Genomic DNA, 20,269 nt, shown 5'->3' with positions numbered 1-20,269 from the left:
AAGACAGTTGCATCCATTATTTATTCCCTACTTTTTCTAATCGAACTTGTATCATAATAGTTTTTGATCTTCAATCAATTATTATCAAGTTTAACTCATTTTATATAGTTGCAATGTTGTTATCTTCAACATGCTAATTAAAAAATTGATACCAGTGAAAATAGTACACATTATAGCCATTAAGAGGTAACAACACCAATTCATGTTTATCAGATCAAGATGATAATTAAGGCTCTTGTCTCATTAATAGACACCTCCATGAAATCATTGTAGTGGTCATTCCATGTCCTTGGCACAAAAACAATGGTGTCATATTTTAGTGGTCATTCCATGTCCTTTGGTACAGATAAAATGGTTTTTTGCATCTAATGCTTGTAGACAATTTGTTTTCTATTTCATGCATGATTACTCCAAGGGTTCGGGCATTGTCAGTATTTTACTCTCTATTCACTTATGATTAGATGCTTTTTGTTCCATCTCATGTTTGATAATCACATTTCAATGCCATTACTCATGATTCCACTAAACAATATTTCAAGTTATTATGAAATCCATGAAGTTTTAAGGAGAAATACCTTCCAACCATGCAAGCAAAGATTTTTGGTATAATTCATCAGAAATTTGAGATCATCAACTTTTTTTATTTTTTTTATGTCTTTCAAGAATAATGTATTAAAAGAAAGTAATATTACGAGTCATTGGCTTAAAGTAGTGCAACCTCATTTTTCAATCTTTTATTTCTTCATCTCTTGATGGATTTTATTTATTAATGTTGGCTGAAATTTTGACTATAGAGTTTTATTATATATTCATTCGATTTGGTTGTCTTGTTTCTAATTTACTTTAATTCTTTTGGTCATGATTAGGAAGGATTTTTTTTTACAACAAGAATTTGTAGCTTTGTTATATGCATTAATAAAATATACTGACAAGAAAAGTAGAAATCCATTAATAGAATTTTTATCAAGTTTAAGAATTCATCAAACCACTGATCAAGATTTTCATATCATAGTGATTTTGGGGGATTATCATGTGAACCAGAAATGTAAGAGAATTCTTTATAAAAATTAGAATTTATTATTTTATCCAAAAAAGACTTACAAAATCAAGATCAAGAATAGCAACAGGAGGGAAACATAACTAACTAATGGGATTTGTGTGAGGATTATATAAATATTGGAAGAAATTAAAAATATATTATTTTATGTGCTTCAAAAATTTGAAAGAATAAGATAGATATGATTGTAGTCTGTAACTAAATGAGCATCCATGTGAGAGTTTTTTTTGCAGTAAAATTTAAGTTAAATGAAATTGAAAGCATGCACTTCATTGCTTACATACATCATTCCATTGCATGCGCATGTAGTGGTGATGTATTCACAATGCATTAATTTCAATTGATTTATTAACTTCATGCTTAATAAAAACTGCATGTTGCAGTTAGCTTCATAGGCATCATTTATTATTATTTTTTAATTAGTTTGCATAGTATGGAAAATTGCTATTATCATGCAAAGTCTTTGCATGTTATTTTTTAGGATTTTTCTATTGTAGTTTTCACTATCTTCCTTGATCAACATTCAAGGTTAAGTTTTTAGTTTTCCTATATTATGTACTCTTTAAATTTAGAATTTACACATTCAATAAAAACATAGTTTTTATTATGATTTTGCTTGTTCATTATTTATGCTCTATTTTTTATTTTTTGATTATCGGTATAGCATAAGAGATTTTATTTTAGATCTTTAATTCGTATCGGAGTAGGTTGTAGAATATTGTTCTCCTGTAGGTAGAGCAATGATTTTCACCAATATCTTTTAGAATGGAAAATGCTGGCAACTTTCCATTCTAGCTTCTACTATTTTCTAGAGACAACTATGAGTATTTTTGTATCAAGATAAAGACCCTACTATTATCTCATGATGTTTTGGAATTAGAGGAAGGAGGCTACACCAAGCCAATAGGCCTAAATACTTTAAATGCCATAACACAAGCTCAACAAAATCAGTCGAAAGAAGACAAGAAGAAGGATAATCAAGATTTTTTCCTCATTCAAATTGCATTGGATATGTCTATTTCTTCCATATAGCTTGTATGAAAAAGTCAAAGGATGCATGGGAAGCCCTTCAAACAACATACCAAGGATCTGACAAGATAAGATTGGTGAGACTTCAAATCCTTTGAAGATACTTTGAAAATTTAAGAATGATAGAAGTTGAGTCCACTCATGACTTGATTATGAGGGCTCAAACTATTATTAATCATCTTAAAGCTCAAGGTGAAACTATCACAAAGAAATAAGTTGTAGAGAAGATTCTGAGATCTCTTTGTCCAAAGTTTGATCCAGTGGTCATAGCCATTGAATAGAGTAAAGATACATCTACCTTCAAAAATAAAGAGTTGATATGTTCTTTGCAATCACATGAAGAGAAAATGTAGTGTTCAAAAAAGTATCTAGTGTAAGCCTTCTAGTCTATAGTTAAAATTGAAGTAAAACTTGCAGCTCGTTTTAAATCAAACAAAAATCAAGGGGGGTCTACTGCATCAAGAGGAAATGGTAGAGGGAAAGGAAGAGGAAATAATTGAGGAAGATGAAGGATTTTAAAGGATTGAAGAAGCATCCAGTGCAAATATTGTGAAAGGTATGAACACTATGAATCTGATTGTAGAAAGAAAAAATTTAATTTCAATAATTAAAGAGCCAACTATACTGAGGAATATCTTGAAGATGCAAAGCACTCCATGTTCTTTAAATGTAATTTTGAAGAAGAACCTTAGAAGAACATATGGTTTCTTGATAGTGGGTGCTCAAATCATATGATAGGTAAATTTGATCTCTTTGGCAAATTAGATGAATCTATGAGAAGTAAAGTCAAATTTGGTGATGATAAAGAGGTTGATATTATGGGAAAAGGAACCCTTTCTATGAAAACTAAGAAAGGATAAGTTACTTATATTCATGACACCTTGCCTGTGCCCAAGTTATAACATAATCTTTTGAGCATTGGACAACTTGTAGCAAAAAATTATAAAGTTGTGCTTGAGAATAACTGCTGCGAATTTTTTGATAAATCAGCTAACCACCATCTTGTACCAAAGGCTTGCATGACATAGAATAGATTGTTTCCTCTCACTTTGGTTTCCATTAATATTCATGCTCTTAAGGAAACCATAGATGATTCATGGTTATGGCATCAAAGATATGGTCATTTTCATTTTTAGGGCTTAAGTTTGCTTCATAAAAAGGACATGGTGAGAGGACTTCCTACCATTTAGAATAAAGAAGAAGTTTTTTCAGGGTGTGCTCTTGGTAAGAAACATTGAGAAATTTTTCCAATGAACAAGTCATGGAAGGCAAAATCACCTCTAGAGATTTGCATTCTAACATTCGTGGTGCTATGCAAGATGAATCCTTGGGTAAAATTTTTTTTTATTTGACCTCTATTGATGATTTCTCAAGCTAGACACGGGTTTATTTTATTAAGTAGAAATGTGAAGCACTTGGATGCCTCAAGCATTTGCTAGCTATAGTAGAAAAGCAAAGTGGGTATTCTATTAAAATATTCAGAATAGATAGAGGAGGAGAATTCATCTCTAAAGAGTTTGCTAATATTTGTGACATGCATGACATTCAAAGATATCTTACAACAACATTTACCCCCCAACAGAATGGTATTGTAGAAAGAAAGAACCACATGATTATGGAGATGGCACAAAGTATGTTAAAGTCTAAGAACCTTCCAAATTATTTTTGGGGAGTCGCAGTGGAAACCATAGTTTATATTTTAAATTGCAGCCCAACAAAAGTGCTTCAGAATATCACTCCAAAGGAAGCCTGGAGTGGGCACAAGCCCTCAGTACCTCACTTTCATTTATTTGGTTTCCATGTATGTGTTTATGTTCCTATTCAAAAGAGGAAAATGCTGGATGGAAAATATTAACTTTTAATCTTTATGGGATATTATAATTCCACCAAAGGATATAAATTTTACGAACCTAACACAAAGAAATGTATTATTCATTGACATGTGGTTTTTAATGAAGGGGGGTATGATAATGGAAGAAAGAAGCCAAAAAATCTACACCATTCATCATGGGTAATGAATATGTTCAAGTCCCTCCTCTGCCCCGAAGCTCAAGTGGAAGCTCAAGCCCAAGTCCACCAAGTTTGCCAAGTTCCTCTTCAGGTGAGAATTCAAACTCACAATCTAGTCCAAGTTCCTCACAAAAGGTACAAACTTTAAATGAAATATATCAAGGAGTTCTACTGTGGGTCCATTTGCTAACTTTGCATTGTTAGGTTCCATTAAAGTTGAACATTTTGTGTACGAAGAAGTTGTGACAAAACCAATGTGGATTTCTGCTATGAATGAAGAGATGCATGTTGTGGAGAAAAATGATACATGGGAATTAGTTCCACATCCAAAATAAAAACAAGTGATTTTTGTCAAATGGATTTTCAAGGTGAAATACCATGCTAATGGTTCTATGAAAAGACACAAATCTAGACTAGTTGCCAAGGGATTCGAATAAACACCTAAAGTAGATTATTCAAAGAATTTTGCTCCAGTTGTCAGGTTCAATATAGTTAAAATTATATTGTCTATTGCTGCCCAAAAGAAGTAGCCATTCTATTAGATGGATGTAAAATAAGCTTTCCTAAATGGTTATCTTGATGAAGAGGTTTATTTGGCTTAGCCTATTGGCTATGAAATTTTATGAAAAAAACACTTGGTTTACAAGCTGAAAAAACACTCTATGGGTTGAAACAAGCACCATGGGATTTGAATGCACAAATTTATAGTTATTTCTTGAAGAAATGATTATTCAAAGTCCTTTAGAGCCAACCCTCTATATCCAACATGTTGATAATGATATTTTAATTGTTTTCCTTTATATTGACAATCTTAGTTTTACAAGTAATAGCCCATCTCTCATGGAGAAATTCAAAGAAGCAATGAAACAAGCATTTAAGATGTCAGATCTAGGACTTATGCATTATTATCTTGGGGTAGAGGTGCAACAAAAACCTAACGGTATATCCATTTCTCAAGCCAAATATATTGCTGATTTATTGAAGCAGTTTGTCATGTCCCCATTTTCACAAGATTTTTAATAATTATTATAAGAAATATGAATAAGTAATATCAATAAGAAAACTAAATATTAAACTATAACATAAAATATTATTATATTTATAATTAATTATAGATAATTAATATAAACTATTCTATATAAGTCTGATAATACATATGATAATAAATATAATAATAATAAGTTAATAAGTAATCATAATTCAAATAAAAATATTAATAAATAATTGCTTATTATCACACACACACACACACACACACACACACACACACACACACACACACACACACACACACACACACACACACACACACACACACACACACACACACACACATATATCATTGGTGTTATCAATACTAAGCATAATAATATAATATAAGTATTTTATAATATTTGTATTTATTATAAGCATTTTATATTATATTCTAACTAAACTATAAATATGTTACCAAAAATTACTAAATGAATAGTCATGATCCTTCACCCACTCACATTTATTAGAGGGAAACAATGTTTCCAAGAAGACATAGGATAATTTTATTCTTCATCTGGAATGATTGGAATTGGGTCATCACAATTGGTATCAAAGCATGATCCTACCATCCTATTAGAAAAAAGAGAAAGAAAATTAGAAATTAACTTAAAGAATCAACAACCGAATAATATTAGAATAATTAATGGTAGAAGAAAATGTCTTATTAATATAAATTTAGCAAACTCCTAATCTCCTAATAGTGCTAATAGGGTGGCACTTAACCATGTCTATGTAAACTCCTAATAGTGTTAAGCTCCTAATAGGGAACACTTCAAAAGAGTACAAGTTATTTGTGGGAACTATCCCCACTATAGTGTTGATCCAATTAGGGTTTCTGCATAACAAAATTTCTATGTCACATGTGTGAATGCTGTCATATGTTGGATTTTTTATTGCACGCTTTAAATTTTTTATTGATCAACATGTTTAAAAGGAGAAACACTTGTTTTACTTTTTGATTACTGATTTACCCATCCCACATCCCCTCTTAGTAATCTAATCACTTAGGACCAACAATTGGTATTAGAGCATAATCCTGCCATCCTGTGAATTTTAGCTCATAAGAATCTATTATACACAGCTCTTAGATATTGAATAGGAATATTTAAAAGAAGACTACACGTTGATACTCCACAAGTAGAAGTTATTGTGCCTACAAAAAAAATGAATTAAGAAAAAGCATCATACATTTTTTACACCAAATATATTATAGTCAAGAGAATAGAATGTAGAGATTGACTCAACTAACAAGGCTCACATTGACATGATCTATTATGAAGAATCCATTTCATTGAAGAGAATGACTCTACTATCATTTGATTAAGTATTGATTTGCAAACCGATTTGATACTAATTCTCAGGAATGCATAGGAAATCAAATTAGAAGTAGCAATTTATAGAGAAGGAGATGGATTGATAGAGGGAGTTAACATGTTATGAATAAGTTTGCACATGTCAAAAATTCATGATCTTGAATAAATAAATAAAAATAAAATAATATCACCATGGTAGGCATTTAAAAACAAAAGCTATCTCAGCGTTAAAGAATATAACAATGTCACCAAAAATAGATAGATATGAAAAGTCACATTTAATAGGAGGATTTATCATTGGATAGACAATGATGATAACAACCAAAGGATAGATAATGTTAAAAATTATGGGTGAGTCCTAATGTGAATAAATATGGTGATTAACGAGTGTGATTTCGATACATTATCCACATCATAAGGGAAATCTACATTGTTAATGGACCCACCATTAGATGAACTCAATAACATGACATGACAATTTGATCAAGGAAAAGGAATGAGGTAAACAATCATCAAAGGAAAATACAAATAAGAAACATAGGCATTTGAATAAGCTCCAAGTTAGCGCAAGTATTGGGCATATAGGTTCAAGTACAAAGCATTCGATTAGCATTGGGTCATCACAAGTCTAATATTTGCATTCTAGAATTATGCATTCTAATATTTGTGACCAAGATGGAAAATATTAGAACAAATCTGCAAAAGTCTTGTTATTGAGTGATGTTATTTTTTGCCAAAGTTGTTCTCATCTACGATGAGTTTCCAAGCACACAAAGGGATAAGGATGAGAATGATTATAGATTCAAAACCCAATGGTTATTAGAGGTATTGAAAAATGATACATAGATATATATAAACAAATAGTAATGAAAAAGCAGCCCCTTTAATTGGCTTGACCTATTCTGTTAGAAAATTGATACATTATGTTTCACTCACCACTATGCAAAGCAACACATAATATTGAGAAGTACCATGAAAGATAAGTAATTTACCATATGAATGGTGTATGAACATATTTTATGACTGATGGTAGTTTGTAAAGGTATGTTGAAGGAAAAAATATAAGTGTATAGTGAATAGGGAGTGTACACAGGGGGAGGAGTAAATTGATTGCATTGTGGCAAGAAAATATCAATATGGATAAAATACTAAGGGATCCCCAAGTTGAGCATGTACAACCTCAAGAAGTAATAAATCTACCATCCACATCAAAATTAAACATGTTCCTAGTGGGTAGGGAGTGTGCATAGGGAGAGGAGTAAATCGATCACATTGGGCCAAGAAAATCCCAATATGAATAAAGATCTGAGGGAGCCCCAAGCTGAGTGTGTCCAACCTCAAGAAGCGGTAAATATACCATCCACACCAAAATTAAACATGTTCCTAGTGGGGGGAGTGTGCACAAGGGGAGGAGTAAATCAATTGCATTGGGGCAAGAGAATCCCAATATGGATAAAAATTTGAGGGAGCCCCAAGCTAAGCAAGTCCAAACTTGAGCAATAGTAAATCTAATATCCACTATGGAAGTAGAAACCCTATTATAGTACTAGCTATAGAAAAGCTGTTAAAATATGCATCTTCAATAACTTTTGATTTCAAGATAGGGGAAAGAAGCACAACATTTATGATCAAAGTGGTAAAACATTTCCTTACCTTTTATTATTTCAAATTGTAAGTATGATTATAACATGTATACTATGTGTCTACATCATGTCTTCATACTCTAATATGTTTTCTCTGAATCTTCTTTGTGTCTTCATGTATTTGTGTGTCTACTTCATGTTTACATTGTGTCTTTATGCATTAATATGTCTACTTTGTGTCTTCATTCATATATTCTTGCATAAGACCATCATTTACTAACATGTATACATTCACAAGTGTTTAATGTGTATGGAGGGAAGCCAAGGAATGTGAGCTATGAATCAATTAGGATGATATTTATTGCTTGAGGACAAGCAAAATCTTTAACAAGATATTTAATAGTTATTATAAGAAATATTAATAAGTAATATCAATAACAAAACTAAATATTAAACTATAACATAAAATATTATTATAATTATAATCAATTATAGATAATTAGTATAAAATATTCTATATTTATTTATTTTTGATTGGTAATCAGCTGAAGCCTAGATTAGTTATTATTATTTGTTTTAATTAATTATTTTTATGTGTTGAGTGAGTGGGATCAAACCCAAGACCTCCTAGATGAGAGGCTCACAAGTTACCATTATGTTGTAGGCTCTTGCCTATAAACTATTCTATAGAAGTCCGATAATACATATGATGTTAAATATAATCTTGATAAATTAATAAGTAATCATAATTCAAATAAACATAAATTAATAAATAATCTATATATATATATATATATATATATATATATATATCATTAGTATAATCAATACTAAGCATAATAATATAATATAAGTATTTTATTATACTTGTAGTTATTATAAGTATTTTATATTATATTTTAACTAAACTATAAATATATTACCAAAAATTACTAAATGAATAGTCATGAACCTTCATCGACTCACATATATTAGAGGGAAACAATGTTTCCAAGAAGGCATAGGATAATTTTGTTCTTCATATAGAATGATTGGAATTGGGTCATTACGCAGTTTAGAATGATGTCATGCATGGAAATTGCTACCCCTGTAGCCCTTGGTGAAAATTTAACCAATGATGATCCAAGTCCCCATGTTGATCCTACTTTATATAGAATTTTGGTTGGGAGCCTCATGTACCTTACTACAATGAGACCTGATATTATATATGTTGTGAGCCTCATCTCTCATTTCATGCAAGATCCACATAAGTCTCATTTGTGAGCTACAAAACTAATCTTATGGTTTATAAGTGGTATACACCATTTTGGTATTTTTTATTCTCCCAATGATAAGTATGATCTCGTTGGTTACATAGATTCTAATTGGGTTAGTTCAATGGAATATTGAAAATCAACATTTAGTTATGTTTTCTCACTTGGTTCTAGAGTCGTTTCATGGAGTAGTAAGAAGGAGGCAACTATGCCTCTCTCTTCAACATAAGCAGAGTATATTGCAGTAACATGAGCCAATTGTCAAGTGATATTGATTCAAAGGATTCTAGGAGATTTACATTCTTTCCAAGAACATCCTACAACTATTTTTTATGATAACAGTAGTGCCTTGCAATGACCAAGAATCCATTGTTTCATGCTAGATCAAAGTGCATTGAATCTTCCATCACTTCATTCAAGATTTGGTTCAGAATGGTACAGTGGAGTTACTATTTTGCCCAACTTCTAAGCAAGTTATTGATGTCTTCACCAAAGCTCTCAGTACATCTAATTTTACTACCTTGAGATCTCAATTCAGTCTCATTCCCATTATTCTTGCAAGGGGAGATTGAAATCATGCATTTCACCCCTCACATACATCATTCCATTGCATGCACATGCAACTGTGATTCATTTCAATGCATTCACAATGCATTAATTTAGATTGTTTTATTAATTTCATACTTAACAAAACGACATGTCGTAGTTAGCTTCATAGGCATCATTTTTAGTTATTTTTTAATTAGTTAGCATAGTATGCAATACTATTATTGTCATGCAACCTATTTGCATGTTATTGTTTAGGATTTTTTAATTGTAGTTTCCACTATTTTCTATGATCAAGATTCACGGCTTAGGTTTTTAGTTTTCCTATATTACGCACTCTTTAAATTCAAAAATTACACATTCAATAAACACAAAGTTTTTCTTTTAATTTTAGTTGTTCATTATTTATGCTTTATTTTATATTTCTTTGATTATAAGTATAGTATAAGAGATTTGTATTTTAGATCTTTAGAAATTACCTTAACTTTCCACTAGAAGTCTACCCAAGATAGTGAGTTTTAAACCAATTGTCATGTCCCTATATTGGTTCATCTCACTAAAAAGATCAACACCTGATGATTTCATAAAATTTTACTTAATATAAATAGCTATATGGATTCTAATCAACTATGTGGATTATGGTCTATTAACAACCAATCTTAGACTAGTCATTTATAATTACATCAAGCAAGACAACTATTTTATGATAATTACTTTCTTTTATTTTGTTACATTAGAGAGGGACTTCAACTACACACAACTCTTAGTCTTCTAATATAAGTACTAAGTACTACATGTGAAATAATCTCTCTAATAAAAAAAAATCAAATATGTTTTCCCTTAATTCATGCTAGTGGTTACATTTATGCCTCCCAAAGTGGTTCCCATAGCTCTTCCATATCATCCACTGTGAAATTATCATTTTTTTGCATGTCACAGAAAACATGTTCACTATCATTGTCACATCCACCAATGAGTAGGGCTTGAAGTTTATCCCTCTCTAAGTTGATCTCTACTACCTCTTCTCGTGTGGCTTCCAATTGGGACTTCTACTCCCTGATTTTCTTTTGTAGTGTTGAACTTGCGTTGCACATACATGCAAAAGATCCTTGAGCCTTGCACTCACTTCATACACCATTCTATTTATTGCATCTCTTTAATTCTTAGCCTCCAAACCTTGAACCACTATCCCATTAAAATCATGAATATACATTTTTAAGAAAGGCAAAGAAATTGATCTTCTTAAGCATGTACATCAAGGATCAAATTACACTATATTTCTTTGTATAGACATCATAAAATCTATCCATGAGACTTATTTAAAATTATTTTGAATTTTGAGATTATGTTCTGAGTTATTATCAATATTTTGGAGCATATTTAAGCAGATAGGCTTACTGTGGGAGCTTTGCTTCTAGAAATCTTTTTTTTTTAATGGAAATATTGTAAGACTTTTACTAGTTTTTATTTTCTGGTTAATTTTTTGACAATGTAAAAAACTCCAATTAACTTTGTTTTTTGTAATAATCTTTCCTTTTTAAATTGTGAATGGTGGAGGAAAGTTTCTAATTAAAGTTTCCTTTTTGAAATTATGAATGTTGCCAACAATTCTAATTAAACATTTCTTTTAAATTTTCTTGTAGAATGCAACACTAGGATCCTATAACTTTGTGATTCCAATGAATCTTGGACCAATCTTTGCGAGCATTTGAATTACATGTGCTTCAGTCCCAAAATCCTTAGATGCTCAAAGAGCTAATTAAACACAAATGACAAAATCTTGGAGCTCATCTTCCATGCTGAAGCTTGACACTACTATTTTAGGGTAATGGCACCATTAGAAGCAGATTTCTTCATTCCATACTACCAATTCTTGATGTTGTGTGGTACTTATAAGGGCTCACTATGAAGAGGAACTCAAAGTATGTAGGAATCGAGAACATGTACTGCCTTAGGGAATTATCTATTGTTTTATAAAAGAAATTGCAAATCTATCACTTTGTGGTCATTGATCGATCCACATATGATTTTGATCACTTTCTATGGTAGATTAAAGGGTGGGGAATGAGAATTCTAGAGCTTCTAACAATGATGAAAGTGACACCCATTTGCATGTGAGGCAATCTTCGTGTCCATTTATGTTTTCCTTTGTAGGCAGAACTGGGGTTAAAATTGTTGATCATTTTTAAAATGAAGTTATCTATACACCACATCACATGTCTATTTTTGCAAATAAATGCATCTAGGATTAACACTTGCACTTTGTATTTCCTACATTAAAATGGTTTTTCACATTTCTGTCATTGTCAATCATTTTTTAAAAAAGTTTTCTTTTAAAATTTTCATTTACTTGAGGAAGTCATGTCAATATAATTCTTCTGTCAAATGTCTGTTACATTTAATTGTTGGGTCTATACAAATTAAGAAATGCACAATAGCAATAAAGAAAAAATCAATTAATTTTAAATTTTAAAGATTTATATTGAAATATTTTTTTTTATACTAAGTTGCTAGACATAAAATAGAAATATATTCTTGTAATAATTAAAAAATCTTTAAATAAAAGGACACAAAAAGACATAAGAGAAGTTTCTAAATTTTAATGATTGTATGAATTTTAGAATATATTAAAACATTATTTCTATATGAAAAAAAAATTAAAAAGAATTTGCCATCTCATAATAGAATCACATAATCATAAAGTAGATCATTATATCTACATTAGAGATGTGCAATCTTCAATTCCCCATTCAATTTCTTTTCAAAAGTTGGTGTTGTGGAATCTTATAGTGATGCTCACTCATTTGAAGGTTTCCCATTCTTTTTCTCTAAGTACTAATTTAGAAAAATCTAATTTGAACATTTTAAAATGAGGCCAACTTATAGAGGAGATTAGCCTAATGAATATGCATGGTAGAAAGAAGTATAAAATTGAATTTGATTATATTGATGAGTACTTCTTACATAATTTTTAATAAATTTTTAATAGCTATAAGATATTATAAGAGTTAAGAGGTCATCAATAAAACAAAAAACGTAGTCATTGTATAAAACAAAATTTTAATTCAACTTATTTTTTAGAAGTAAAAAGTAAATTGAATTTAATTCATGAAATAAAATAGAAACTAAATTTATGTGTTACTAAAAAGAAAATAATAGATTTGATTTCTTTCATTTATGTTAATCACATGATGTTTTGATTTTTTTTCATTTATGTTAATCATGGTGTCTATCAACATTTCTTACATTCCATGTGGGCAACAACTTGTTTGCAAAAGTCAATAGGAAATCCCTCATGTGTAAATTACATTGAAGCTAATGAGCTCTATTTGAGAGCTAACAACAATGATAACATATTAGAATTATAGGAAATACAAACAATTTTTTAAAAACCTTTAAATATAATTTGATTGTATGTGTTATTTATATATATTGTAAGAAAATTACTCACACAATCATTCTATCTTCCATACAAATGATTTGGAGAGTAGTAGATTTAAATTAGGTCTGCTTGGATGTTTCGTGCATAAAATAATTGTTAAAGATTATAATAGATGGAAGTTTAAGAGTCAAATTTTACAATATGTTTTCTATTTTTCCATTGAAGATTGGTATTTTATTGGAGCCCTTTTGTATTTCTTTTAAATGGAAAGTGTTATCATAAAGATTAGAAGTTAATAGATAACAATAAATTAATTTTTAAATAATGGACAATATATATAATTTATAAACGATATATATTATTTTAAAAATAAAAATTATTTCCATCTTAAAACTAATTTTAAAAAATATTTCAATGTTATAAATATTTTTTCTTCATAACTTTTCTATAAACACTGATTCATATAGCTTTCCCTAATTTGAATTAGTTCGTCAAGTGTTCTCATCCTTATTATAGATTTTGGTTTATATTTTTCATGCTCATATTTTTTATTAACATAAATTATTGTTGTTACATTTAAATCAAATTATATCTTATAACTTTATATTTTCAAATTTCACTCTATTCATTATTGTGAAACTAAAATCCACAATCATTTATTATGTCAATAATGGTGTCATGTACGTAGAAACAAAATGCAAATTAAAATAATAATATTGATAAGATTTTAAATCAATCACAATGAAACCATTGTTTCTCCTCATCACAATATGACATGGTATTTTATAGTTTAAAAATCAAATCTCCTATCAACTCATTGTTGGATGTATTAAAGCATGCAACTGCTAGTTTGTCATTCATTATGAAGACAATCTATTATTAGGATCACAAAATGTTTTCTAGATTTTTAATGGCAATAAAAGTTGCATAATCTAACTCAAATAAAATCAAGCTAACATAATAGAATGTAAGAATTGTACAATTGTTTCTACATCCAAGCTTTTATCATCCATAATAAATATAATTGACAAATATGCAATGCTTAAAAAAAAATAGTTCAAGATTTTAGATATTCAATGTGGCCTTCATATTTAATGGTTACATTTTCATCAAATTTGCAGATTATATTTTATGATATATTATCAAAATAAATAAAGATATAGGAGAGTCTAATAATGATAAATTATTAGGATGATAATGAACACTATGAATTTCCTACATCTCTATACCATCTAGATTTGATTAAAAGAACATGATATGGATGAACCTAAAAAATGCTAGCTAAAATCACAGTTACATTTAGCTATTAGTGTGTAGATTATCTATACACCTCTTGAAACATATCTCGTACAAACTTATTTAGGGTTATAGAGAATGCATCTAAATTAAACCATATGAGATGCTTTTTAATCAATGTTTCGTATCTATACATTTCCTGATTCATTAGCAGGATGATCTATGTTAGAATCATGGACTTTTTTTTAGCAAAACATCACATTCATATTATCAATAACTAGTTAAAAAATATCTCCTAGAGAAAAGAACCATAAAAGAAAAACTTGAGTCATAACCTAATACAAAAAGGATGTAGAAGAAGAAAGACTACATCAAGAAAGAGTATTTATCAATTCTAATGAATCTTGTCCAAATGATTCCTAAATCAAGAATATTGTAAATACAAAGAGCCCAAGACTCATATTAGTACAATTCATTATTTGGTGTTGGAGACAAAACCAAGAGCTAAGCCAAAAATTGTCATAAAAAAATCAATCATTGATCTTCATCCTAAATTCCAATTGAGATTGTGATATTAAAAAGCCATTTGATGCAAGTGCAACCCAAGACCTTGAACTGCATACAATATCTCAAAAGAAAAAGTGAGATCCATAAAAGTATAAACGTGTGAAATCATAGAGAAGTCATGATTTACTATCAAATCATATAATATATCAGAAGGGCTCAATGTTATTCTAAACATATTCTTTTGTTATAATATTAACCAAGTTGGGGAAATAAATGAAGTTAAGAGAGGAAAGTAAAGAGTTAATATTATAAATCCCATCAATACCTAAATTAGCTAGACAATCACCTTAAATATTGCCTTCTCTATACATATGCATGATGTAACATTCAGAGATTGATTCAAGAAGAGACCATACTTGATGCAATATATATTCTATGAACCAATTATATACATTACATTTAATACACTCATTAATAATAATGGTTGAATCCCCTTCAACATGTAACATAGATATAGATGGGTGATCCCACAATAATGGGTTCCACTTTTTGACCAATTTTGACACTGAAATCAATATTTTTGCAACAAACGTCACGTTCAAGTGACTATATCTCCAAAACTATAAATAATTTTAAGATGACATAAACTAGTGATTTTAAGTACTTTGTTCCTACTTTGTAACCATATTTTTTAATCTAAAATAAATAAATTATTTATGTCAATTTTTTTATCTCCTCCAAAAAGTGGTACATAATAAAATTCAATATTTTAAAAAGTGACAGTCCATTTGACACACATAACTTTTCTTCTAGAAATGATAATGAAGCAATTCTTTCAACGTTAGATTTGTAACATCAATATCTAGAGGATGTATTTGGTTTGATTTATTTTGGTTGAATGTTTTATAGTTTATGAAGTGACATGAATCGTAATTCAGACATACATTCCATTTGACACAGATAATTTGAAGTCAATTTATCATAAACCATTTTTTTTTTTTGAAAAGAAAGGTATCTCAATAAGTCAATTCCTCCATATTTTTCAAAAAAATGTTGACCTAGTTTACTAATTTTTTCGAGGTGTCAAAGTCGGTTAATGTTCAATCAGTAATGAACCTATAATGAGTTAAACTCATATTTGAAAGTCTTAATGATTAAATTATGTATTAAAATTATAGTCGTTGGAAAGCTTGCTCCAAGTAGTACATTTTGACATTTTTTATTCTATAGTAGGAGATCATTCTCCTACAATTATGAAAGTCAAAAGAGAATATATATATATATATATATATATATATATATATATATATATATATATATATATATATATATATATATATATATATATATATATATATATATATATATATATATATATATATATATATATATATATATATATATATATATGAAAAATAGGTGAAAATTTTTGTGATTTTGCATGTTCATGTGAACATGACTTTCACGCAAACATGCGCCATAAAATTTTGCGGCCGCCGAAAAAGTTGGGGCACATGTTCGCCCGAACATATGTAATTCAACATGTTCGTGCGAACACTAAAAAAAAATTCAAAAAAGTTGTCATTTGTCTTTTTATTTGCCATTTTTATAACTATTTTCCATCAACCTGACCTACATGCATTGTTTGTCTTTGCCATGAATTTTATTCACAAAATTGAAAGCATCAATTTGGTAAAAATATTATACATTTAAATTATTTCTTTCTTTCTTTCATTAGTGAAGTTGTTTGATAGATGCATTGAAGTTAAATTAAAAATTAGTAACATATTAATGGTGTTAAAAAATGTATATTCTTATTGTGTTAATAATGGTCTCCTTGCAGGATGTGGCAATCGTGGAATAAAGACATGATCGTAACAAATAACTAATGCTTGTTTTGCAGGACGTTGTCGAAGACCATTGTGTGTTTGTCAAAACCATGTTTGTAGGTATATTAGATTAAATAAAACTTCATTTGGTGCTTAAAATGAACTTTTTATTTTCTATCTGGTGTGTCTACAGTGTTTAAATCCCTAAGAGTTACATTGGACATATCCTCTCCCCTCGCCATTCGTGGATCTTGGGTGTAAGAAAAATCCATGTAACTTTTATAGGAGGCTTGCCTTGGACCAAGATACTCGATATTGGGTATGCCAAGGGATGACCTCAGAGTGGTGATGGGCCAAAAGCTAGGTCAACGTTCCAGTCGCTATATAAAACTCGATTACGGAGAAAGCTGCATCGACGGTATTGTTGAGTGATAGCTCTCCTCCAGTACCCTTATGGTGCGTCAAACCCTGGTTCTCGGGACTGGGAGACCTTTTGAGGAAGTTTATTACTCACTTGTTGAATGAAATTCCCTTACTAAAAACCATGTTTTAGTGGCCAAAATCCTTTCTATCCACTAGCTCAAGGGGTCACCCATGCCCGTGAAGACATCCTACATTCTCACAGTCCTTAGTAGAGACAACAGTCCCTTGGGAAGTCATGCCCCTTGAGACACGGATCTTGGTAGCCCCGAGAAGTGAGTGCGCTGTAAGGGGGAGCCTATGGTGCCAAGGTCCTAAGTTGTCCACTCTGGATAAGAGTGGTTGAACTTTGGTTCAAGTAGGAATTCAATGGATACAGTCCTAAAGCCTAGGTTGTGGTGTGATTGTTCACTTTTAACAATAGCTATTCTTGTCTTAATGTGTCTTGCGTGTGTGTAAAACATAATCAAGATAAAAGCTAACATTCAAATTTACACCTGGGAAACTTGCAAAACCCTGTCAAAATATCAAACATTTTCAAAACCTTGTCAAGATTTCACCTAAGTTCAAAAAACCTTATGTATACCTCTATCATTAGCATAATCATATTCCTAAATGTCATTTTGACTTACCCTAGTGGTATATCCCCCTCATATTGCATTGTGCAAACCCTAGCATCATTTTCACTATCAAACCCTATCAAATTGTCCATCAACCAACTTGTCTTCTTGATCACCTATCCTCATTTTACATTGCCTAAACATCATTATCAACCCTAGGAAACCATCCCTTGCATAGTCCACTTTGCGTACACCTACCTTTAACATCTTTACCAAGTCCAAAACATAACCCTAACTTTCATTTTGCAAATCATAATCTTCATCTTGCATAAAATCCCTAGGACATTTGCACTTTGCAAATCAAAACCCTATGTCATTTAGCATTTCCTCACATTGCATAACATCTCTAAACACTTAAAAATCTCAAAAGCACTCATATCTTGCATACCCACATCTTAATTATCATGTTTTGACCTCTTTTACCAACTGCAACCCTATTTTACCAGCTGTATACTTCATGGGTGAAGTTGGTAGTTTCAGGGCACAGTTGGTAGTTTTAGGGTGCAATTGGTAATTAGGTGTTTCATTCTAAGTTCAAGAACCCTAATCTGCACTTCCACACCTTGCATTGCATCCCAAGACCTTAGGAAACACTCTAAATTATTTAGAACACTCAAAATTTGCATTTTAGGCAACCTGCAACTCTATTTTACCAACTGCAACCTTTTTTAATCAACTGCACACTTCAAGCACATAGTTGGTAGTCTCGGTACGCACTTGAGAGGCATAAAGTTCATTTAAGCTTCTCCCCACTGCATCTGCAGTCTAAGGTATCATGCCAGCACTCACTAGGACACAACCTTTGGAGTTATCAAATGCAATAATGGCACCTATAAGGTCTCATCAAGAATCAACCATCGAAATCATCTAAGGTACATTTGAACACATCAATGTTAATCCCTTGTTTGACGAGATACCACCAATTCCTAAATATCCCAAAAGGACGTTAAGACTTGATTTTAGGACTCACATCATTTGGAGCTACATCATTTGGAGAAGAAAGAAGGACATGAGAGCTGCAAATGAAAGAGGGGATTTCTAACATTATGTTTGCTTCTTTTGATAGCCGATGCCATTGGCTTTTATGCAGCAATTTATTCTTGAAAAATATTTATTATAATTTTTATTCTTGAAGAATGTTTGTGACTCACAGATTTTAGTCATATTATAATGAAGAATATTTATGCTTTGTTGCAGATGACTGCATTCTATTGCTTTCTTTCAAACAATTTAAAAGTACCAACAGTGACAGACAAATCTATACAGTGGTTTTTTTATCTGGTTATTGTGTAAAATTTATCTTGAGGCAAGGGATAAATTATTATATTTTTTATTTTATAATGGGAAGCAAGAAAGGAAGGCAAAACAAATATGCAAGAAAAAGATCTGATGAATCAGAACAAAGAAATATTCAGAAGACTGTGGCACGTTATCATCAAATTAAACAAGGTGAAGGAAATGTTGAAGAAAGCTCAACAGAAGTAGAAGTAGTGCATATGGGAGAGAAGTCAGGAACACTCCCTACAGAATCTCAAGCAATGAATGTTGAAGAAGGTTCAAGATTAGTCCCTACAAAGGTTCAAATAACAAAAGTCAGAGAAGGGTCAAAATCTTTCCCTGTTGAATATGAAACAATGGATGTTGGAGAAGGCTCAAGATCAGTCCTTGTAGAAATTCCAGTAACAGAAATCAGAGAAGGGTCAAGATCAGGTGCAGGAACTAGTATGAATGAACTCTTAAATATTGTCAAATCTTTAAAGTATGGTATTTCTCATAAGAATTTAGATCATTTACTTAAAATGGATGTAGATAAATTGAGAAAACTTGTAGCTAGTGTTCAACCATTAAGTTTGTCTAAGAGAAGGTCAATGAAGAAGAAGATAAGAGAAATTATGACTCAATTTGATAATACTGAAACACTTGAACAAGCTCAGTTGCTTTCACTTTTTCTTACACAAAAAATGTTGCAAGAGGCATTAAAATTGTTAGGTGTAAACACAACATCAAAAAAGAAAAGATTTTCTAGCATGCAAACTAATTTGATTGAAAATGTTAAATAAGGTTTGAGAAACATAGGAAAACACTCTCGAACTAAAGATAAGTCTCTGGCAAGAAAAGTGATGTTGATGTCTGTTGTAAGTAAAAATGTCTCAAAATAGACAAATATCTTCACTTTTGTCTGAAATGGGTTTTAGTAGGAAAATAATGAGATAATATGTTAAGAGAAGATTAATTGTGGATGACAGTGCTATGGAGGGCAATTGGGCAATCATGTGTAGAGCACCTCATTCTGATAGAATTGAAGAGTTATTAAAAAATTTATTCATATCATTTTGGATTGATAACACTCATCCTTCATCAAATAGTAGAGATGTTATCAGGCATAAGATTGCACCTGGTCAATATGAACATCATACAAAACATTGGTTGGACACAACACAACATGAGT

Source organism: Cupressus sempervirens, chromosome 3, assembly GCF_028749045.1.
Source record: "Cupressus sempervirens isolate cs-2001-9-10 chromosome 3, ASM2874904v1, whole genome shotgun sequence".
In the NCBI taxonomy this organism is placed as follows: Eukaryota; Viridiplantae; Streptophyta; class Pinopsida; order Cupressales; family Cupressaceae; genus Cupressus; species Cupressus sempervirens.
The sequence above is the reverse complement of the archived record's forward strand: the minus strand, read 5'-3'. Positions refer to the sequence as shown.